This window comes from Bos indicus x Bos taurus, chromosome X (genome assembly GCF_003369695.1).
Source record: "Bos indicus x Bos taurus breed Angus x Brahman F1 hybrid chromosome X, Bos_hybrid_MaternalHap_v2.0, whole genome shotgun sequence".
Lineage (NCBI taxonomy): Eukaryota > Metazoa > Chordata > Mammalia > Artiodactyla > Bovidae > Bos > Bos indicus x Bos taurus.
This window is the reverse complement of record NC_040105.1, coordinates 96,513,538-96,539,072: the sequence shown is the minus strand read 5'-3', so window position 1 is coordinate 96,539,072 and position 25,535 is coordinate 96,513,538. Positions and strand designations below refer to the sequence as shown.

General features: G+C 36.8%; 1 pseudogene; it reads left to right on the top strand.

The window, feature by feature from the left end:
• The first annotated feature begins 350 nt into the window (after positions 1-350).
• Positions 351-25,535, top strand: part of LOC113888118 — a 195,987-nt pseudogene continuing 170,802 nt past the window's right edge.

Sequence of the window (25,535 nt, the reverse complement as noted above, 5' to 3'; positions counted from 1 at the left end):
TAACATGTTTTATTAACCAAATCAGCTAACAATGAAAATTTAGTTTTAAAGAGTGAGGATAAGATCACATCTAGGTGGCAGGAGGAGTAAAATATGGAGCTAAATTCTCTCACAAATTCATTAAAAATACATCTTTATACGGAATGATTCTCATAGAACATCTATTTCACACTGACAAAATACTTCAGACTTCCAAAAGGCAAGAACATTTCCACATATCTGGGTAGGGCAAAGAAAACAAAAAAAAGAGAGATACAGAGAGAAAGGAACTGGGATGGAACTTGCATCCCTGGGAAGGAGCTGTAAAGTGGAAAGGTTTCCACACAGTGAGAAATCCTATCATCTCACTGATGAGATCAGCTGGGACAGAGGGGGAGCTTTGGAGCCTCAAAGGAGAGCATAGCACCCAGTTTGCAGAAGGCAAAGTGGAGAGAGACCTGCACAGATCATCTGGTCAGTGCCAGATGACTCTCCTTAGTGGAGTCCACTTGTCCACTGGGGTGAGTGGAGGCTAGGTGCTGAGGCTCAGGTTTTGAAGATCAGACCACGGGAAGAGGACTGGATTTGGATGCATGGAGATAGCCTGAGGGGGCTACAGTGTTGTGTGCCACACCTAGGGAATGCAAGAAGAAGCCTGGGCCTACCAGAGAGGCAAGGAGCCCTTGTTCTAGGGTGTTTGATTAGAAGGGTGGTCCACCATAGATCTTTTTCCTTTTCATGTACTCTCAGGCAGCATGGTACCACCCACCTACATGAGCTCTAGGGCCAGGTGTGAACTGCTTCTGTTATCATGGTCTTCAGAGGAGAGTGCAGACAGCTGCTGCCACTGAGGATCCCACAAGAGGGCACAAGTTGCTGCTGCCATTTCCCAAGGAGCACATACAACCCACTACTGCCACCTCCAAGTGTCCCACAACTGGGAACTAATCACTGCCCTTACCTTCCTGGAAGCAAGCATGGGTTGCACACCTGCAAATCCTCTATCAAGTGGATAATGGTTAGCACACTCTGAGGAAAGAGATGGCAAGCACTCAAACCAAAAATACCCCTCATGTTAAAAAATATTAAGCCCACACAAGCTATGATATATGCTCCCACAAATAAATAGCCATCCAAGACTGCAGTAGAAAATTATTTCTCCTAAATTCACAGAATAAGAGAAAAATAAACAAAATGCAAATGTATAGGAGCCATTCTCAGTTAAAAGACAAATAGAAATCACTTGAAGGAACAAACAATAAAACAGACCTTTTCAGTCTAACAGACAAAAAGTTCAAAAAGGACGTAATGAAAATACTGAAAAAATTAAGAAAGACTATTGACAGAAATACAGATTACTATAAACAGGAACTAGAAATTATAAGGAAGATACAAGAAAAATTAGAAAATTCATTTCCTGAGACAAAAGCTGAGCTAAAGGCAATGATTAGCAGAATGAATAGTTTAGAATAAAGAATAAATAATCTGAAAGGTAGAAAAATGGATATTACCCAATCAAAACAGCAGACAGAAAGCCAAATTTAAAGAAATAAAAGATACCTGTGAAATAATGTAAAGCATGCTTATATATGCATAATAGGCTTTCCAGAAGTAGAAGAAAAGAAAAGGGAGATTGAAAATGTATATGAAAAAAATTATAGCTGGAAATTCCCCAAACTTAAACAATGAAGCAGATATACAGATACAGGAAGCACAGAAGGCCCCAAACAAGATGAATCCAAATAAACCTACCCCAAGGCATTTTTAAAAAATGGCAAAAATTAAAGATAGAGAGAAGATTCTAAAGGCAGCAAGTGTTAATTACAAGTGAACCCCATAAGGCTACCAGCTTATTTCTATACAGAAACACTGCAGGACAGAAGGGAGTGGCAAACAATATTAAAAATTTTGAAAGGGAAAAATATGAAATCTAGAATACTCTACCCAACAATATTATTTGGAATAGGAAGAGAAATAAAGAATTTCTCAGACAAACAAAAACTGAAAGAATACAGCAATACTAAACCTAGCTTAAAAGAAAAACTTAAATGGCATTTTTAAATAGAAAAGAAACAAGAAGATATAGGAAGGAAGAAGTCATAATTGGAAAGTTAATTACTTAAATTAGCTAGTAAACAGATCAAAAAAAATATTTGTGGAAGTAATGATAAACACAAGGAACAGAAAATGAATATACATAAAGACATAAAAAAGGACATCGGAATCAAAAAATTGGGGAAAGGAGAATAAGAAAATGCAGATTTTTTTCTTTCCTTTTTTTTTTTTAAGAATGTGTTTGAGCCTGTATGACTATCAGTCTAAAGCAAGCAGACATAAAAAGGGATTAACATACTCGAAAAACAGAACATCTATTCAAAAACATACAATATATTCACAAAATACAAAAAGAAGAGAACAAAACATAAAACAAAAGTAAATATTCAAACCACAAAAAAAGGAACAAAGAAGAAACAACTGAAAAGCAAGATTTGAAATGACAACAAATTTATATGTATTAATATTACCTTAAAGGTCAATGAACTAAATGCTCTAATCAAAAGACATAGAGTGGCAGACTGTATAAAAAGCAAGAACCTACAATATACTGCCTATAAGAGAACCACTGTAGTGCAAAAGACACACATAAATTGAAAGTGCGAGGATAGAAAAGATATTTCATGTAAATAGAAGTGACAAGAAAGCAGGTGCTTCAATATTCATATCATACAAGATAGAGTTTAAAACAAAGTCCATAAAGAAAGATAAAGAAGGACACTATATAATGAAAAAAAGATCAATACGAGAAGAAGATTTTACACGTCAATGTATACACCCCTAATATAGGAACACTCAAGCATATAAAATAAGTACTAACCGATATAATGGGAGAAATTGATGGGAAGACTGTAATAGTAGGAGACTTTAACATTCCACTCGTATCAATGGACACAGAACAGAATATTATACCCCCCTCCCCAAAAATGCAAACTCTTTTCAAGTGCAAATGAAACATGCATGTGTGCGTGCTAAGTCAAGTCAGTCATGTTCAACTTTTTGCAGCCCTAGGGACTGTGGCCCATGATGCTCTTCTGTCCATGGGATTCTCAAGGCAAAAATACTGGAGTGGGTACCCATGCCCTCCTCCAGGGGATCTTCCCAACCCAGGGATCAAACCCACATCTCTTAGGTTTCTTACATTGGCAGGTGCCATCTGGGTAGCCTCCAAATGGAATGTATGAGGACACAAAAATAACTTCAACAAATAAGAGTATAGAAATTATTTCAATCATCTTCACTGAGAGCAATGGCATGCATTTAGAAGTCAACCACAGAAAAATAAATTTTAAAAATTTCATGGAGATTAAAAAAGCATGCTACAAAAAAGCCAATGAGTCAATCAAAGTAGTTCATAGAGGTAAGTTCATAGTGATAAGTTCAGTTAAGTTCAGTTCAGTCGCTCAGTCGTGTCCGACTCTTTGCAACCCCATGAACTGCAGCACGCCAGGCCTCCCTGTCCATCACCAACTCCCGGAGTTCACTCAGACTCACATCCATCGAGTCAGTGATGCCATCCAGCCATCTCATCCTCTGTCGTCCCCTTCTCCTCCTGCCCCCAATCCCTCCCAGCATCAGAGTCTTTTCCAATGAGTCAACTATTCGCATGAGGTGGCCAAAGTACTGGAGTTTCAGCTTCAGCATCATTTCCTCCAAAGAAATCCCAGGGCTGATCCAACACCATATTTAAAAAGCATCAATTCTTCGGTGCTCAGCCTTCTTCACAGTCCAACTCTCACATCCATACATGATCACAGGAAAGACCATAGCCTTGACTAGATGGACCTTTGTTGGCAAAGTAATGTCTCTGCTTTTGAATACGCTATCCAGGTTGGTCATGACTTTCCTTCCAAGGAGTAAGTGTCTTTTAATTTCATGGCTGCAGTCACCATCTGCAGTGATTTTGGAGCCCAGAAAAATAAAGTCTGACACTGTTTCCACTGTTCCCCCGTCTATTTCTCATGAAGTAATGGGACCAGATGCCACGATCTTTGTTTTCTGAATGTTGAGCTTTAAGCAACTTTTTCACTCTCTTCTTTCACTTTCATCAAGAGGCTTTTGAGTTCCTCTTCACTTTCTGCCATAAGGGTGGTGTCATCTGCATATCTGAGGTTATTGATAATTCTCCCAGCAATCTTGATTCCAGCTTGTGTTTCTTCCACACTTTATCATAGTGATAAAAGCCTACTCAAAAAACAAGAAAAAATCTCAAATAAACAACCTAACCTACCTCATAAATAGATAATTTTATCAGCCCAATCACTAGAAGTGAAATAGATTTTGCAAAAAATATCTTCCTACAAACAAAAGTCCAGGACCAGACAGCCTCACAGGCAAATTCTATGAAGCATACAAAGAAATTATACAAATTCTCCTCAAACTTTTCCAAAAGATGGAACACCAGTGAACACTTCCAAAGACATTCTATGAAGCTACCATCACTCTGATACCAAAACCAGTCAAAGATACCACCAAAAAAAGAGAATATTACAGGTCAATAACTTTGATTAATATAGATGTAAAAATTCTTACCAAAGTATTAGCAAATGAAATTCAACAACATATAAAAAGATCATATACCACAATGAAGTGGGACTCATCTTAAGTTCACAAAGATGGTTCAACAAACACCATTCAATGTGATATACCATACAAACAAAAGAAAAAAAATGTGATAATCTCAGTAGATGCAGAAAGAGCATATGACAGATTGAACATTCATTAATTATTTAAACACACACACACACACACACACACACACAAACTCTTACCAAAATGGGTTTAGAGGGAATATATCTTAATATAGTAAAAATGATTTATGACAAACGCACAGTCAGTATAGTACTCAATGGTGAAAATGTAAAAGCCTCCCTACTAAAATTTGGAACAGGACAAAGATGCCCACTCTCATTACTTCTATTCAACATAGTGTTGGAAGTCCTAGCCACAGCAATCAGACAAGAAAAAAGAATTAAAAGCTATCCATACTGGAAGGGAAGAAGAAAATTTGTCACTATATGTAGATGACATAATAACTACAAATAAAAACCCTTCAGACTCCACACAGAAACTATTACATCTAATAAGTCAATTCAACCAAGTATCAGGATACAAGATTAACACCCAGAAATAGGTTTCATTTTTTACACTAGCAATGAAATATCAAAACAGAAATGCTTAAAAAACAATATTTTTTAAATTGCACCAAAAAATATCAAGGAGTAAACCTGACCAAGTAGACAAAAAAAAAAATATGCTGAGAACTATAAAGCATTAATAAATAAATTATTAATTTCTTAGTTGATGTAGCCACTATGGAAAATAGTATCATGGTTCTTTAGAAAGCTAAAATAGAATTGCCAGGTCTTCCACATTTCAGGAAATTAAAGAGGATTCAAAGAAATAGAAAGATAGCCCATGCTCTTGGATTGGAAGAATTGATATTGTTAAGATGACAATACCAAGAAAAGCAATCTACAGATATAATGTGATCCTTATCAAATTATCCATGGCAGTTTTCACAGAACTAGGACAAACAATCAGAAATTTTACATGGGACCATAAAAAGTCCAGAATTGCCAAAGCGACCCTGTGGGGGGGGGGGGAGGTGAGGAAAAAAGCAGGAGGCATAAGTCTCCCAGTCTTCAGAGAATACTATAGAGCTACAGGAATAAAATCAATGTGGTATTTGTATTGGTACAAAAATAGACATGCTAATCAAATGGAATGCAATAGACAGCCCAGAAATAAACCCACACACCTATAGTCAATTATTCTTTGACAAAGGAGATAAGAATATAAAATGGGAAAAAGATAGTCTCTGTGGCAAGTGGTGCTGTGAATGTTGAACAACTGCATGTAAATCAGTGAAGTTAGAACACACCCTCACACGATGCCCAAAAATAAGCTTAAAATGGCTTAAAGATTTAAGCATAAGACACATTATAAAACTCCTAGAAGAGAGCATAGGTTAAACATTATCTGACATAAATTGTATGAATGTCTTCAGTCAGTCTCCCAAAGCAATAAAAATAAAAACAAAACTTAACAAATGAGAACTAATCAAACTTACAAGCTTTCACAGAGCAAAGTGTTAGACATTAAGTCATGCCCAACTCTTTGTTTACAGTAGCCCGCTAGGCTCCTCTGTCCATGGTATTCTCCAGGCAAGAATACTGGAGTAGGTAGCCATTCCCTTCTCCAGAGGATCTTCTTGACCCAGGGATTGAACCCAGGTCTCCCACATTGTAGGCAGATACTTAACCATCTGAGCCACTAGTGAAGCTCTTTGCACAACAAAAAAAAATCATAAAAGAAAAAAAAAAGGTACTATATGTAATGGGAGAAAATACTTGTCAATGATGCAACCAACGAAAGCTTAATTTTCAAAATATGCAAATGGATCATACAAAACAACAACAACAAAAAAATCATAAAATGAGGAGAAGACCTTAACAGACATTTCTTCAAAGAAAGCATGTAGATGGTCAGTAGGCACATGAAAAGATATTCAACATTACTCATTATTAAAGAATGCAAATTAAAACTACAATGTGGTACCACTTCATATTAGTCAGAATGGCCATTATTAAAATGATGTCTGAAAATAACAAATGTTGGAAAGAGTATGGAAAAAAGGGAACAGTCCTACGCTGTTGGTAGAAATGTAAGTTGGTGTAGCCACTATGGAAAATAGTATGGTGGTTCTTTAGAAAGCTAAAATAGAATTGTCATATGATCCAACAATCCCACTCCTAGGCATATACCTGGGCAAAACTAATTTCAAAGAGATACATGTACCCCCATGTTCATAGCAGCACTATTTACAGTAACCAAGACATGAAAGCAAACTAAATGCTCACCAACAGATTAATGGATAAAGATGTGGTACATATATATAATGGAATACTTGTTGTTGTTGTTGTTGTTCAGTCCCTAAGTCATGTTCAAGTCTTTGCAACTCCATAGACTGCAGTATGCCAGTCCAGGCAAGAATATTGGAGTGGGTTGCCTTGCCCTTCTACAGGGGATCTTCATGACCCAGGGATTGAACCTGTGTCTCCTGCATTGCAGGCAGATTATTTACTGACTGAGCCAAGAGGGAATCCTGATATCACTGATAGGCTGAATCAGAAAAAATGGCACAAATAAGAAACAGACTCACAGATATCGAGATTGGATTTGTGGTGGCCAAAGGAGATGAGGGGGAGGCAGAAGGATGAAATAGGTGTTTTGGATTTGTAGATACAAACTAATGCATTCATTATGGATAAGCAACACGGTCCTACTGGGAGCTATATCTGATCTGCTGAGATAAACCATAAAGAAAAAGTCTATTTTAAAATGTACATATGTATATAACTGAGTTGCTTTGCTGAATAGCAGAGACTGGCATGACATTTCCAATCAATCAACTATACTTCAATTAAAAGAAAAAGTAGTGAGGAAACAGATTCCTCTTGATGGGAATAACAACAAAATTAATTAAATAGGGTGTGGAAATAGGAAGCAGGGAACAGTTAGGGACATGTTGTCAATCAGTGTATCATTGGAGATAATAATAATTTGTTGTTGTTCAGTCACTAAGTCATGTCTGATTCTATGCAACCCCATGGATTGCAGTACACCAGGTTTCCCTGCCCTTCACTATCTCCTGGAGTTTGCCCAAATTCATATTCATTGAGTCAGTGAACCTATTCAACCATCTCATCTTCTGTTGACCCCTTCTCCTCCTGCCCTCAAACTTTCCTAGAATCAGGGTATTTTCCAGTTAGCATGCTCTTCACATCAAGAGGCCAAAGATAGTAAGAATATATGTATACCTTAACATCAATGTGAATTAATTAGATAATATGCATGGAGTTCTTAGTATAGTTTCTGACATTAAATACTGAGTAAAAGTTTGTTCTTGCTGTTATGTCAATCATCTTAATCAGACATCTGTTGCTGTTGGTGCAAGATTTTACATGAAGTTCCTGAATTATCAACATTCGGTGGTAAATTGGTGTTGCAGATATCTATTCACATATTTTTAATCTGATTCGGTACATGAACCTTGAAGAATCTAATCTGCTTCCTCAATAAAGTCTCTAACTAGTTTTTTTGATAGTCTTCACGTTCTGTCTCGTTAACAGTCACCCAGAGATATAATTTGTGGGACCTGTCATAGTCATCCATAGGTCAACTAAGAAAATTGGGAATGGGAAGACAGACTATTTACTCCCTAGATAGCAATTTCTGGAATGTATTGGACCATATCCTCTTTGTACAGTTCAGTTATTTTCTAAGGTCTAAAATTCTGTCATTTCTGAATGCTCTCTCACCACACTTTCTACAGAGAACATTGTTTTAAACAACAAATATTGACTGAGGTCAAACGTGTGCAAAATGGTAATGGGAACAACCATCGAGACATTAATAAGTTTTGGCTAAGAAGTCACACTTTTAAGTATGTGTTCCATAATAATCTACAAACATTTTAAACTTTGTCTATTTGCTGATGTCAAATAGTTAAATTAGATAGAATAATTTTAACGTTTTTAGAAGTGACTGCTTAATCCAAAGGAATAAAAGTGAAAGTGAAGTCGCTCAGTCGTGTCCGACTCTTTGTGACCCCATGGACTGTAGCCTACCAGGCTCCTCTGGCCATGGGATTTTCCAGGCAAAAATACTGGAGTGGGTTGCCATTTCTCTCTTCAGGAGATCTTCCCAACCCAGGGACTGAACCTGGGTCACCCGCATTGTAGACAGATGCTTTACCGTCTGAGCCACCAGGGAAGCCCCAAAGGGGAATGCCTGCCTGAAAATGAATCTGGCAAGACTCACTTATGATGAAAACAAGTTTACAGAAGTGATACTGAGATCATACCATATAACTAAGTAGATTTTTTTGGAGGGGAGAGAACTAAGGCTGCATTCCAATTCTCGAAAACATGCTTTAGCCAATGTAACAGAAATTAGAATTAATTCACATATCACTGTGGCCAGTAATGTCAAAAGATAGAAAAATATCACGAAGTCCCTGCCTATCTGCTAGACCCAAACAAATCCCTAACCTTCACATCATTTTATGTTGCAGCAGTGTCTCTTAGATTCAGTTTACTGGCTCAGTCGTGTACAACTCTTTGTGACCCCATGGACTGCAGCACGACAGGCTTCCCCATCCATCAACAACTCCTGGAGCTTGCTCAAAATCATATCCATTAAGTCAATGATGGCATCCAACCATTTGATCTTCTGTTGTCCCTTTCTCTTCTTGCCTTCAATCTTTTCCAACATTAGGGTGTTTTCCAAAGAGTAAGTTCTTTGTATTAGATGGCCAAAGGAGCTTCAGCTTCAGCATCAGTCCTTCTAATGAATATTCAGGACTAATTTCTTTTAAGATTGACTGGTTTGATCCCCTTGCTTTCCAAAGGACTCTCAAGAGTCTTCTCCAATGCCACAGTTCAAAAGCATCAATTCTTCAGTGCTCACCTTTCTTTATGGTCCCATCTCACATCCATTTATGACTACTGGAAAAAACATAGCCTTGACTATAAAGACCTTTGTCAATAAAGTACTGTTAATGTCTCTGCTTTTTCACATACTTTCTAGGTTTGTCATAGCTTTTCTTCCAAGGGGCAAGTGTCTTTTAATTTCATGACTGCAATCACCATCTGCAGTGATTTTGAGCCCAAGAAAATAAAGTCTGTCACTGTTTCAATTGTTTCCCCATCTATTTGCCATGAAGTGATGGGCCTGAGTGACATGATCTTAGTTTTTGAATGTTGAGTTTTAAGCCAGCTTTTTAACTCGCCTCTTTCACTTTCATCAAGAGGCTCCATAGTTCCTCTTTGCTTTCTGCCATAAGGGTGGTGTCATCTGTATATCTGATATTATTGATATTGCTCCATGTAATCTTGATTCCAGTGTGTGCTTCATCCAGTCTTGCATTTTGCATGATATACTCTGTATATACATTAAATAAGCACAGTGACAATATACAACCTTGACATAATCCTGTCCGAATCTGGAACCAGTCCATTGTTCCATGTCTGGTTCTGTTTCTTCTCGACCTGCATGCAGATTTCTCAGGAAGCAGGTAAAGTGGTCTGGTATTCCCATCTATTTAAGAATTTTCCACAGTTTGTGTGATCCACACAGTCAAAGGTTGTTGTGTTGTCAATGAAATAGAAGTAGATGTTTAGAAGTTTTTTGGTTTTTTTTTTTCTGGAATTCTCTTGTTTTTATCTAGATCCAATGGATGTTGGATATTTGATCTCTGGTTCCTCTACCTTTTCTAAATCCAGCTTGAACATCTCAAAGTTCACAGTTCATGTACTGTTGAAGCCTGTCTTGGAGAATTTTGAGCATTACTTTGCTAGAATGTGAGATGAGTGTAATTGTGTGGTAGTTTGAGCATTCTTTGGCATTGCCTTTCTTTGGGATTGGGATGAAAACTGACCTTTTCCAGTCCTATGGCCACTGCTGAGTTTTCTACATTTGCTGGCTATTGAGTGCAGCACTTTGACAGCATCATCTTTTAAGATTTGGAATAGCTCAACTGGAAATCCATCACCCACCTCCATTAGCTTTGTTCATAGTGATGCTTCCTAAGGCCCACTTGACTTCACATTCCAGGATATCTGGCTCTAGGTGAGTGATCACAATATTGTGGTTATCCAGGTTCTTGAGGTCTTTTTATACAGGTCTTCTGTGTTTTCTTGCCACTTTTTCTTAATATCTTCAGCTTCTGTTAGATCCATATCGTTTTTGTCCTTTCTTGTGCCCATTGTTGCATGAAATGTTCCCTTGATATCTCTAATTTTCTTGAAGAGATCTCTAGTCTTTCCCATTCTATCGTTTTCCTCTGTTTCTTTGCATTGATCACTTAGACTTTCTTATCTCTCCTTGATATTCCTTGGAATTCTGAATTCAGATGGATATATCTTTCCTTTTCTCCTTTGCCTTTTGCTTCTCTTCTTTTCTCAGCTGTTTGTAAGGCCTTCTCAGACAACCATTTTGCCTTTTTGCATTTCTTCTTCTTGCGGATTGTTTTGATCACCATCTCCTATAGAATGTTATGAACCTCTGCCTATATTTCTTCAGGCACTCTATCAGATCTAATTCCTTTAGTCTATCTGTCACTTCCATTGTATAATCATAAGGGTTTAGGCCATACCTGAATGGTCTAGTGGTTTTCCCTACATTCTTCAGGTTAAGTCTCAGTTTTGCAGTAAGGAGTTCAGGGTCTGACCCATATCAGCTTCCGGTCTTATTTTTGCTGACTCTATAGAGCTTCTCCATATTTGGCTGCAAAGAATATAATCAGTCTGATTTCAGTATTAACTATCTGGTGGTGTCAATGTGTAGAGTCGTCTCTTATGTTTTTGGAAGAAGGTGTTTGCTATGACCAGTGCATTCTCTTGGCAAAACTCTGTTAGCCTTTGCCCTACTTCATTTTGTACTTCAAGGCCAAACTTGCCTGCTACTCCAAGTATCTCTTGACTTCCTACTTTTGCATTCCAGTCCTCTATGATGAAAAGGATATATATATATATATATATATATATATATATATATATATATATATATATTTGGTACTAGTTCTAGAAGGTCTTGTAGGTCTTCATAGAACCATTCAACTTCAGCTTCTTTGGCATTAGTGGTTGGGGCATAGACTTGGATTACTCTGATATTGAATTGTTTGCCTTGCAAACCAACATAGATCATTCTGTTCTTTTTTGAGATTATACCTAATTACTGCATTTTGGGCTTTTTTGTTGACTATGAGAGCTATTCCATTTATTTTAAAGGATTCTTGTCCACAGTAGTAGATGTAATGGTCATATGAATGAAATTTGCCCATTCTGGTCTATTTTAGTTGACTGATTCCTAAAATGTCGATGTTCACTCTTGTCATCTCTGGTTTGACCACTTCCAACTTATCTTGATTTATGAACTAACATTCCAGTTCCTATGCAATATTGTTCTTTATAGCATTGCACTTTTCTTCCATCACCAGTCACATCCACAACTGAATGTTGTTTTCACTTTGGCTCAGCCTCTTCATTCCTTCTGGATCTATTTCTCCACTCTTCTCCAGTAGCATATTGGGCACCTACTGACCTGGGGAGTTCATCTTTCAGTGTCTTATCTTTTTGCCTTTTAATACTGTTCATGGATTCTCAAGGCAAAAATACTGAAGTCCCCGTTATGCACATAGCCTCCTTTATGGTGGCAAAGGAGCACTGGCATGACATTTGTAGAACGTGTGCTCATCTTCTGTGAGAACTCTGAAATTACGACAAACTGCTGAGCAACCATCGACAGTAGAATGTCAGATCCCAGAGGAAAAAAAAAAAAAAAAAAGATACCCCACGATCAAGGGCAAAGGCGAAGCCTTAACAAAATGGCAGGAGTGAGGATAGCATGTTTAAAATCAAACCCCATACCCGCCAGAAATGCGTGGAGAGTTTAAACAAAACCTTATGCACACCAAGACACAGGAACCCTATAATAGACTGAACCAGATCTTCCTTTAAGTGTTTGAATGCCTCAAATCTCATCTCTTAGATTCAGATCAGATCAGATCAGTCACTCAGTCGTGTCCAACTCTTTGCGACCTCATGAATCGCAGCACGCCAGGCCTCCCTGTCCATCATCAACTCTCGGAGTTCACCCAGACTCACATCCATCGAGTAAGTGATGCCATCAAGTCATCTCATCCTCTGTCGTCCCCTTCTCCTCCTGCCCCCAATCCCTCCCAGCATCAGAGTCTTTTCCGATGAGTCAACTCGTCTCAGGAGGTGGCCAAAGTACTGGAGTTTCAGCTTTAGCATCATTCCTTCCAAAGAAATCCCAGAGCTGAGCTCCTTCAGAATGGACTGGTTGGATCTCCTTGCAGTCCAAGGGACGCTCAAGAGTCTTCTCCAACACCACAGTTCAAAAGCATCAATTCTTCGGTGCTCAGTCTTCTTCACAGTCCAACTCTCACATCCATACATGACCACAGGAAAAACCATAGCCTTGACTAGACGAACCTTTGTTGGCAAAGTAATGTCTCTGCTTTTGAATATGCTATCTAGGTTGGTCATAACTCTCCTTCCAAGGAGTAAACATCTTTTAATTTCATGGCTGCCGTCACCATCTGCAGTGATTTTGGAGCCCAGAAAAATAAAGTCTGACACTGTTTCCAGTGTTTCCCCATCTATTTCCCAGGAAGTGGTGGGACCGGATGCCATGATCTTCGTTTTCTGAATGTTGAGCTTTAAGCCAACTTTTCACTCTCCACTTTCACCTTCATCAAGAGGCTTTTTAGTTCTTCTTCACTTTCTGCCATATGGGTGGTGTCATCTGTGTATCTGAGGTTATTGATATTTCTCCCGCAATCTTGATTCCAGCTTGTGTTTCTTCCAGTCCAGCATTTCTCATGATGTACTCTGCATAGAAGTTAAATAAACAGGGTGACAATATACAGCCTTGAAGTGTTCCTTTTCCTATTTGGAACCAGTCTGTTGTTCCATGTCCAGTTCTAACTGTTGCTTCCTGACCTGCATACAAATTTCTCAAGAGGCAGATCAGGTGGTTTGGTATTCCCATCTCTTTCAGAATTTTCCACAGTTTATTGTGATCCACACAGTCAAAGGCTTTGGCATAGTCAATAAAGCAGAAATAGATGTTTTTCTGGAACTCTCTTGCTTTTTCCATGATCCAGCGGATGTTGGCAATTTGATCTCTGGTTCCTCTGCCTTTTCTAAAACCAGCTTGAACGTCAGGAAGTTCATGGTTCACATATTGCTGAAGCCTGGCTTGGAGAATTTTGAGCATTATTTTACTAGCATGTGAGATGAGTGCAATTGTGCAGTAGTTTGAGCGTTCTTTGGCATTGCCTTTCTTTGGGATTGGAATGGAAACTGACCTTTTCCAGTCCTGTGGCCATTGCTGAGTTTTCCAAATTTGCTGGCATATTGAGTGCAGCACTTTCACAGCATCATCTTTCAGGATTTGGAATAGCTCAACTGGAACTCTATCACCTCCACTAGCTTTGTTTAGTAGATACTAAACAGAAAAAAAAATTACTGCAGATAGTGACTAGGCATGAAATTAAAAGACACTAGCTCCTTGGAAGAAAAGCTATGACCAACCCAGACAGTATATTAAAAAGCAGAGACATTACCTTGCCGACAAAATTCCATATAGTCAAAGCTATGTTTTTTTTTTTTCAAATAGTCATGTATGAAAGTGAGATTTGGACTACAAAGGAAGCTGAGGGCCAAACAATTGCTGCTTTTGAACTGTGGTGTTAGAGAAGACTCTTCAGAGTCCCTTGGAGTGCAAAGAGATCAAACCAGTCAATCCTAAAGGAAATCAGTCCTGAATATTCATTGGAAGGACTGATGCTGAAGCTGAAGCTCCAATACTTTGGCCACCTGATGGGATGACCTGATTCATTGGGAAAGACCCTAATGCTGGGAAAGATTGAAGGTAGGGGAAAGATTGAAGGCAGGAGGAGAAGTGGACGACAGAGGATGAAATGTTGGATGGCATCACACACTCCATGGACATGAGTTTGAAAAAGCTCCAGGAGTTGGTTATGGATGGGGAAGCCTGGCGTGCTCCAGTCTATGGGGGTCACAAAGAGTTGGACACTACCGAGTAACTGAATTGGGCTGAACGAAACAAAAAAAGTCAAAATATTTTTAGGTTCAGTCTAAACACAAAAAAATTCCAACAACATCTTTCCTTATATTTTTGCATAAAAATGATAATACAAAAATTTAAAATTATTTCGGGTGATTTAATCATTCTTTTATTGTCTATTCATTTATTTATTCAATTGTTCCTTCATTCTGCCATCAAAAATTTTTGAATACCTTCTATTTGCCTATATTTTAGGTGCTAAAAATACAAAGATAAATTTTGAAAATGTAATCACTGCCCAGACAACTTCAAACCTCCTGCATTTAAAGTTCAATACATGTATCTGCCTGTGCCCAATTATTTTATCTGCAATGCATATTTTAATGAGACATATTCAACATAGTTTAAGTTCCACTAGATACTATTTTTAAATATAAATGCAGCCAATTACTCTGCACTGATGCTGAAAAACTGGGATTGACTGTTTTAATGTGCATTTCAATTGACAGTATGTAAGGAAACCATTGGGGAAACACGTATTGTAAGTGCTTAGCTGAAAGCTGTCATTACATCAATATGAAATCTTTATAGTCAAACATTTCTGTCTTACACATGCACATGGTCAAAAATTTAGTAGAGTAATTCTACACAAATCTGTAGTTTTGTTCAGAAAGAAACATATATATATATATAAGAAACATATATATATATATTATATATATACTTTTTAGTTTCACGAATATTATTATTGAGGAATTTCAAGAGGAAAATTGAAAGAGTCAGCTGCTATACATTAAACACAATCACTTCCTTTAGTCTTCAAAATGGCTGAGTCCACAGTATTAATATGGTAAGGTTTCTGTGATAGTAGAGCAGTTGCTCTACTTGGAATATTACATGGTGCCAGTCTATGAATGGCAGCTGAAGGACTCAGTGGGTTAGTTGGATATTTTTCCCCAATTACTCTGAGACCCATAGGGCTTGACTGAATGATTGCATTGTTCTAGTAATGAAGTTCATTGAGGACCTCTAGAAGAAGGCAGCATTTTAAGGTTTAACTATTCAAGATATTGCTGGTCAGAAAACTAATTTTAGGGCACTGATCTTCTGATTTGGTTAGTACAAGAATAAAGTCATAGAGGGTTAGCAATAATGTCTACATATATCCTGGGAGCAGTCAGTTTCTAGTAGGTATTTTCATTTTGACTTTTAACTCCACTACATCCAAATAAATGATGTGTAAATGATGCCTCAAGGTGTATCATAAGTTCTCTCCAGTATCCACTTGGCAGTCCTAAAGAGATATTACTTCCCTATGAACAATAATATATCTTGCTGCTAAGTCACTTCAGTTGTATCTGACTCTGTGTGACCCCATAGACAGCAGCCCACCCGGTTCTCCCGTCCCTGGGATTCTCCAGGCAAGAATACCGGAGTGGGTTGCCATTTCCTTCTCCAAAGCATGAAAGTGAAAAGTGAAAGTGAAGTCTCCCGTGGACTGCAGCCTACCAGGCTCCTCCATCCATGGGACCTTCCTGGCAAGAGTACTGGAGTGGGTTGCCATTGCCTCCTACATCCGGTTGCCAACTGTATCTTACATCTACTTAAATCCCTGGAAAGGTCTTCATTACCTTTGTACTGATGCATGCTACTTGCACCCTTACCTGAAATCAAAGTACAAAACCACAATTCTCTTAGAATAATTTTATCTGACATGAGTATTTTGTCAGTCTTCTATAGAAATGACCTGTGGTTATATAGCATTTTCTAAAATTTATCTTCAACCCAAATATTACTAGTGCTACTTGTCTATCTTTCCTCTCACTAGTGACAGTTGTAATATCTCATTGGATCATTTTTCTAATGTACTCATGTTAACAAGCCATTTCTCTCCCTAAAATCCTATTAGTACTCTCATCTGGATGAAATAAAATTCTTTAACATAAGATACAAGGCCCATAATATTCTGATTCCTATCTTTAGTGTCTTATTTCAGGATTCTCTCCACCTTTTTTCTCCACTTCAGCAATAGAACACTTCTTACAGTCTTTTGAGTACACTATGCTTTTTTTCAGTGACAAGGACATTGACAAGGCACTCCCAATAGTCTTAATTAGACCCAGTACTTCTTTTCAAATTAGTCTGTGCCCATAAACTCAGTTTAAGAAATATGTAAAGTGATTTATTTAATGTCCATATCTCCATAGGACCTGTTGGGTTAATCAGTGTATTCCCAGTGTCTAGCTAAGTAACTGACATCATATTAACTAGTCTATTTCATATGAATACCAGAGAACTCCTACAGTAAACCGAGTATTATTGCTACTTATACCAAATAGTGTCAACCATTCTTTGCTCCCATATAAAGTCATATCAGCAAACACACATACCACTGTTTAACAAGCCTATTTCTATGAATACTCAAATGACAAAATGTATAAAATCATATTCTATACATATTCTATATAGCTAATTATCTTATAATATTGAGATTGTTGGCCTCTGAAGTCCATAAGGAAATGAAATGTAATGAGATTCTGTATAATTTAGTGGTTATGAAGGTATTAAAGAGATAGGCAACCTGAGTTTGAATCCTGGTCTGCCACTTACAAGCTACATGAACTGAGGCAAGATGCTTAATCTTGTCATACTTCCCTTTTAACAATAAAGGATACAATAATAGTATCTACATCATAGTTTGCCCATGATGATCAAATAAGTTTCATAATCTGGCAGTAGGCAAATCTGAACTAAGTCGCCATTATAAAAATTTTACTTAAACTTAATTTGATGTTTTATTGTTGCTATTTTATGACTGATTTGTAGACTTCATTTGTTTTTATTTTGTGAGGTGGAGTGGAATGGTTCACATGAACAAACAAGTCAACTAATGATTCATAAATAGACAAACTCATTCTGCAGTGTCTTCAAAAATAAAGTCTTGGAGATTTAAGTAATAGGGAGATCTAAGTGTAATTTTACATAGGAACACAAATACTTTGAAACATCTCAGAAAAATTAGGACAATTTTTAATATGGTGTAATTTTTTAGAATAAAAGGTTTTACACACTTCAGGACAGGATTAATGACTAAAATGGGATCTAACATAAAGACCTGAGACTTAATATCCATTCAAAACAAAATGACAGAGAAATTAAATGTAATAGAAATGAAATAATAGGTACAAATATTTCAGGAAGCGAATTTAATTTTAGCATGAAAACAAGGTAGTCATGATTGGTTACACAAAACATCTCTAAGATAAATGTAAGAAAACCAAATGATAAGGAGAAAAACAAAGATATTTGGTCTGAGTCTCTTCATACTTTTCCATGTCCTTATTTTCCCAGTCGTGTCTGACTCTTTGAGACCCTTTCGACTGTAGTCTACCAGGCTCCTCTATCCATGGGATTTTTCAGGCAAGAATATTGAAGTGGGTTGCCATTTTTTTCTCCAAGGGATCATCACAACCCTAGGATCAAACATCCATCTCCTGTGTCTCCTGCATTGAAGGCAGATTATTTGCCCACTGAGCCATCAAGAAAGCACTACTTTCTATATCCAGTATTATTTATAGGGATAAACTAAAAAAAAAAAATGCTTCATTCTCAACCATCTAAAACAAAACACTAAGGGTTACACACATGGACATAATGATAAAAATAAAAGTTCACTCAGTTTTACTGTTTTCACCTAAGTCTGGAACAGAAGTACTGTCCTGATCAAAAAAAACAGGACAAAAAAAAAAAAAGTGTTATCTTCCAAATGTATGGCACATATATTTTGAGCCAAACAGAGACAGAGTTTGGCTATGTCCAGTACAAATTAGTTTTTGCTTTCACCTAGTAACCACGTCAGAATGTTGCTTGGAAGGAAGAGAAGAGATGAATGAATGCATGCAGTATCCTGATATGTAAACATCTAAGGGGGAGTGAGGAATATAAACAAGAATGAATATTGGGAGAGTGTATATGGTAGACGTACACTTCATACTGTCTAAATAACTATTTCAAACTGCATCTCATTTCCAAGTCTAGTAAATATATATGAGAGCTGTAACTAGATAATATCTAAAATACTTTTAATAGAACCCCAAAAAATAAAAGTATTGCAAATTGAGGTAGGATCCATATGAACTCAACTTCAGATCTAGCTGTGAAAAGGAAAAAAAAAATGCCAATATCTAAATAGACCGTTAAGAAAGTTATAGAAACTATATTCCTCCTGTTTTCTAGAAAATAGCATGCTTAGGTACACAGCTATTGAAACAGTCATGAACTTGTAAAACTGGTATGAAGCTTTTAAAAAGACTCTGAAGGAAGCGAGAAAGGGAAAATTGCCATGACAACTCAGAAAAAAAATCTCTTAAAATAGTTTTGTGTTAAGATGCACATGAAATTTCTAGAATATATATGCTATTATCTTCAAAAGTAGAAAATAGAACAGTTTGCATGAAACAGTACCAGAGAGCCTTAAGAAAATAGCAGACTGAAATTAAAGAAGACCAAGAAATCTAACTAAGAAAAATGCAAACAAACACATATTATATTTTTAAATATATAGACAATAAATTGATAAAATAAGAGCATAATAGACACAGCAGAATATCAAACCAGTAACGTGAAGGACATTCTTCTCCAAAGAATAAGCTAGAAGACAATGGCATAATACCTCAATCAGTGGTACTTAACATTTTAGGGATCATGATCACTTTGAAGGATTTTAAAAATTTCTTCTTATCAAAATAAGCCAGAAAGAAAAACACCAATACAGTATACTAATGCATATATATGGAATTTAGAAAGATGGTAACAATAACCCTGTATACGAGACAGCAAAAGAGACACTGATATATAGAACAGTCTTTTGGACTCTGTGGGAGAGGGAGAGGGTGGGATGATTTGGGAGAATGGCATTGAAACATGTATAATATCATGTATGAAATGAGTCGCCAGTCCAGGTTTGATGCATGATATTAGATGCTTGGGGCTGGTGCACTGGGTCTACCCAGAGGGATGGTACGGGGAGGGAGGAGGGAGGAGGGTTCAGGATGGGGAACATGTGTATACCTGTGGTGGATTCAGGTTGATATATGGCAAAACCAATACAATATTGTAAAGTTAAAAAATAAAATTAAAGAAAATATCCTTTCAATAAATAAAATATTGGCCTAAATTTTCAAGTGGTTGATGCAATCCTTTAAGTCTGTCTGTGGTTCCCTAGAGTCCATGCATTACACTGTAAGAGACTTTTGTTTTCAAAGTTTTGAGTAGAAACATAAATAAAAAATAACACTGCATTAAGTCAAATGTGAAATGACAATCAAAATTATTTTTGTCATACTATATTTAAGAGAAATTATGAGAAATATCTCAAAGATAAACAATAGGCAACTAGAAGAATTAAAATCCATGGAATAAAAATTACAAAATTTTTTTTATAAAAAATTTATTTTGATTGCAAAATAAAAGTCAGGTCAAGCTTATCAATTGTGAAAATAAATGTAAAGAGATGAAAACTTTATTTAGAAGTAGGTTTTGTGAGATAATAAAAACATATTATTACTTTTTTCACTTATAAGATACATGCTGAAAGATTAAATGAGGCAAACTGATTAAAAATCAACAGATAGACAAATATTTGCCAGGCAATGACAAAAATAAAAATACTTATAATATTACTAATTGACAAAGTGGAAATGAAGGCAAAACTAAATAGGGCAAAGGGTGTCATTTTATATAAAATATTGATTCATAATGATAAATTTTACTATTTTAGAAAACATAGGATCAAAAATTTTAAAGCAAAATCTGAAAAATATAAAGGGTATAAAATAATACTCATAAAGCCTTAATTATAGTGTCACATATTATCACTCTGTTACTAGATTTAAAAGCTAGTTACAAGGGTAAAATATAAGATAATAGAATAAGAAGCCTGAGACTCTCCTTCCTCCCATGGAGAAACCAATTCAACAATACAAAATCCACTAGCAGTAGGAGATTTCAATAGTCCATTTTAAATAATGAATAGAACATCCAGATAGGAGATCAGTAAGGAAATGGAGAACTGGAAAAACACTAGAGACACATGACCTTAAGGAATATATACTAAATAGTCCCCCAAGGGCAGGAAAGTACACATTCTTCTCCAGCACAGATGAAACAGTATCTAGGATAGATCATGTATTAGGTCACAAAACAAGTCTTAATGAATTTTATAAAATTGAAATCATAGCAAGTATATTTTCTGAACATATGGAATGATTAGATCTCATTGATATCTTCAGGACAGTCCATCCAAATGCAAAGGGTGCACCTTATTTTCAAGTGTACATGGAACATTCTCCAGGATGGGACACATCTTGGGTCACAAATCAAATCTCAGTAAATTTAAGAAAACTGAAATAGAATCAAGCACCTTTTCTTACCACAAAGCTATGAGACTAGACATCAATTACAAGGGGAAAAAAAAAAAAAAAAACTAAAAACAACAAACACTGGAGATTAATACATTCCTAAATAACAAGCAGGTTACTGAAGAAATCCAAAAGGAAATAATAATAATAATAAAAATCCTCAAAACAAATGACAATGAAAACACAACTCAAAAACTATGGGATGCAGCAAAAGCAGTTCTAAGAGGGAGGTTTATAGCAGTACCATCCTACGTCAAGAAAAAAGAAAAACATTGAATAGACAACAAAATTTTACACCTAAAACAACTGGAAAAAGAAGAAAAAGAAACCCCAAAATTAGCAGAAGGAAAGAAATCATAAAGATCAGAGCAGAAATAAATGAAAAAAGATATTAAAGAAACAATAGCAAAGATTAATAAAGCTAAAAGCTGGTTCTTTGTGAAGATAAACAAAATTGATAAACTTTAGCCAGACTCACCAAGAAAAGAAGAGAGAAGAATCAAATAAACAAAATTATAAATGAAAAAGGAGAGGTACAATAGACAATGCAGAAGTACAAAAGATTATAAGAGACTATTGTGAGGAACTATATGGCGATAAAGTGAATAACCCAGAATAATTGGACAGATTCTTAGAATTGTTCAATCTTCCAAGACTGAACCAGGAAGAAATAGAAATTATGAACAACCCAACTACAAGCTCTGATCAAAAATCTCCCAAAAAACATTTTCAATCCCATCTCTCTTGGCTGCCAACCCAATCAGCTTGAAACTTCCTCCAAAAAGTCAGATTGCCTTCCCAAACCAGAGAGATGGGATTGAAAATGGAATTCGGGCCTCCGTACCCTTGGTGTCGGCTCAGCAAGTATTTCTTAGTTGCCACTGGCCTGAAGAAGCTATGTTGTAAACTCTTTGATTCCTTTGATTGTTTACTTTATATTTCTCCCCCCTGTTTCTTAATAAATTCCTTTGAAAAATATGAAAAAAAAAATCTCCAAAAAAACAAAAGCCCAAGACCAGAAGTCTTCACAGGTGAATTCTATCAAACATTTAAAGACAGGCTAATGCCTATCTCTCTATAACTCTTCCAAAAAAAAATTGCAGAGAAAGGAATACTTTCAAACAGATTCAATGAGGACACCATCACCCTGATACCAAAACCAGACAAAGACAACCCACAAAAAGAAAACTACAGGCCAATATCACTGATGAACATAGATGCAAAAATCCTCAACAAAATTTTAGCAAACAGAATTCAACAATATATTAAAAAGCTCATACACCGTGATCAAGTTGGGTTTATTTCAGGGATTTAAGGATTCTTCAATATATGCAAATCACTCAATGTGATACACCATATTAACAAATTGGAAGATAAAAGCCATGTGATAATTTCAATATATGCAGAAAAAGCCTTTGACAAAATTCATCACCTGTTTATGATTAAAACTCTTCAAAAAATGGGCATAGAAGGAACCCACCTCAACATAAATAAAGACCATATATAATAAGTCCACAACAAACATTATTCTCAATGATGAAAAACTGAAAATATTCCCCCTAAGATCACGAACAAGCAAGGGTGTTCACTTTTACCACTATTACTCAACATAGTTTTGTAAGTCCTAGCTACAGCAATCAGAGAAGAAAAAGAAATAAAAGGAATCCAAATCAGAAAAGAAGAAGTAAAGTTCTCACTGTTTGCAGATGACACGATACTATACATAGAAAAACCCTAAAGTTGGTATCAGAAAATTACTGGAGCTAACCAGTGAATTCAGCAAAGTCGCAGGATAGAAAATCAATATACATAAATCTCTTGCATTCTTATATACTAACAATGAAAAATCAGAAAGATATTAAGGAATCAATCACATTTACCATTGCAACAAAAATAATTAAATATCTAGAAATAAACGTACCTAAGGAGACAAAATAACTGTCCACAGAAAATTATAAGACACTGATGAGAAAAAGCAGATGGCATAAACAGATGGAGAGATATCTCATGTTCCTGGGTAGGAAGAATCAATATTTGAAAATGACTATACTACCAAATGTAATCTACAGATTCAGTGCAATCCCTATCAAGTTACCAATGGCATTTTTCTTAGAACTAGAACAAAAATTTTCACAATTCACATGGAAACACAAAAGACCCTAAATAGCCAAAGCAGTCTTGAGAAAGAAGAATGGAACTGGAGGGATAAACCTTCTTGACTTCAGATTATACTACCAAGCTACAGTCATCAAGACAGTATGGTACTGGCACAGAAACAGAAACATAGACCAATGGAACAAGATAGAAAGCCCAGAATTAAACCCATGCACATATGGGTACCTTGTTTTTAGCAAAGGAGGGAAGAATATACAATGGGGCAAAAACAGCCTCTTCAATAAGTGGTGCTGGGCAAACTGGACAGCTACATGTAAAAGAATGAAAGGAGAAGGTGGGATGATTTGAGAGAATAGCATTGAAATATATACATTACCAAATGTAAATTAGATAGCCAGCAGGACTTTGATGTAGGATTCAGGAAACCCAAAGCCTGTGCTCTCTGACAACCTGGATGGGGTGGGAAAGAAGGTTCAGGAGGGGACACATGTATGCTTATGGTCAATTCATGTTTATTCATGATAGAGGCTATCATGGTAGTGTAAAGTAGTTATTCTCCATTTGAAAAGTAAATAACACATGGCTATAAGAAAAGATTTTTAATTATCTTATAAAAGAAAAGGACAAGGGTACTGATGATTATGTTACCCTGTGTCAATGGAGAGACAGGGCCCCTATAAAACAAAGATAAAGAATGAAAACAAACCTACTCTGCAATGTTTTGCAGCAATAAAATTTTCACACTGCAAAAAAAATGAAAATGAAAACAAATATACCAAATTTATGTAAGTGGCTAAAGAAGCATTAAAAGGAAAGTTCATGAAGATAAAAGCCTAGATTAAAATAAGATGAAAGATCTAAAACAATCTTACTGTATACCTCAAGTAGCTAAGAAAAGAGAATCAGATCAGATCAGATCAGTCACTCAGTCGTGTCCGACTTTTTGCGACCCCAAGAATCGCAGCACGCCAGGCCTCCTTGTCCATCACCAACTCTCGGAGTTCACTCAGACTCACGTCCATTGAGTCAGTGATGCCATCCAGTCATCTCATCCTCTGTTGTCCCCTTCTCCTCCTGCCCCCAATCCCTCCCAGCATCAGGGTTTTTTCCAATGAATCAACTCTTCACATGAGGTGGCCAAAGTACTGGAGTTTCAGCTTTAGCATCATTCCTTTCAAAGAAATCCCAGGGCTGATCTCCTTCAGAATGGACTGGTTGGATCTCCTTGCAGACCAAGGGACTCTCAAGAGTCTTCTCCAAAACCACAGTTCAAAAATAACTAAGCCCAAAATTAGCAGATGAAATTAAATAATAAATCAGATCAGATCAGATCAGATCAGTCGCTCAGTCATGTCCGACTCCGTGCGACCCCATGAATCGCAGCATGCCAGGCCTCCCTGTCCATCAACAACTCCCGGAGTTCACTCAGACTCACCTCCATCGAGTCAGTGATGCCATCCAGCCATCTCATCCTCTGTGGTCCCCTTCTCCTCCTGTCCCCAATCCCTCCCAGCATCAGAGTCTTTTCCAATGAGTCAACTCTTCGCATGAGGTGGCCAAAGTACTGGACTTTCAGCTTTAGCATCATTCCTTCCACAGAAATCCCAGGGCTGATCTCCTTCAAAATGGACTGGTTGGATCTCCTTGCAGTCCCAGGGACTCTCAAGAGTCTTCTCCAACACCACAGTTCAAAAGCATCAATGCTTCGGCGCTCAGCCTTCTTCACAATCCAACTCTCACATTCATACACGACCACAGGAAAAACCATAGCCTTGACTAGACGAACCTTTGTTGGCAAAGTAATGTCTCCGCTTTTGAACATGCTATTTAGGTTGGTCATATCTTTACTAGAACAGAAATAAATAATATAGATAACTGTAAAATTAGAAAAAAAATGCATTAGTACAAATACCTGGCTTTTTGAATAGATAAACAAAATTGACAAAACTTTAGCTAATCTAAGAATGAAAGAGAAAAGACTCAAACATAAAATTGTAAATGAAAAAGGAGACATTACAGCTGATGCCACAGAAATAAAAAGGATCATAAGAGACTATTAAAAATGTCATTCAGTTCAGTTCAGTCAATCAGTCATGTCCTACTCTTTGAGACCTCATGGACTGCAGCACGCCAGGCCTCCATGTCCATCACCACCTCCCAGAGTTTACTCAAACTCATGTCCATTGAGTCGGTGATGCCATCCAACCATCTCATCCTCTGTTGACCCCTTCTCCTCCTGCCTTCAATCTTTCCCAGCATTAGGGTCTTTGCCAGTGAGTCAGTTCTTCCCATCAGGTGGCCAAAGTATTAGGGTTTCAACTTCAACATCAGTCCTTTCAATGAACA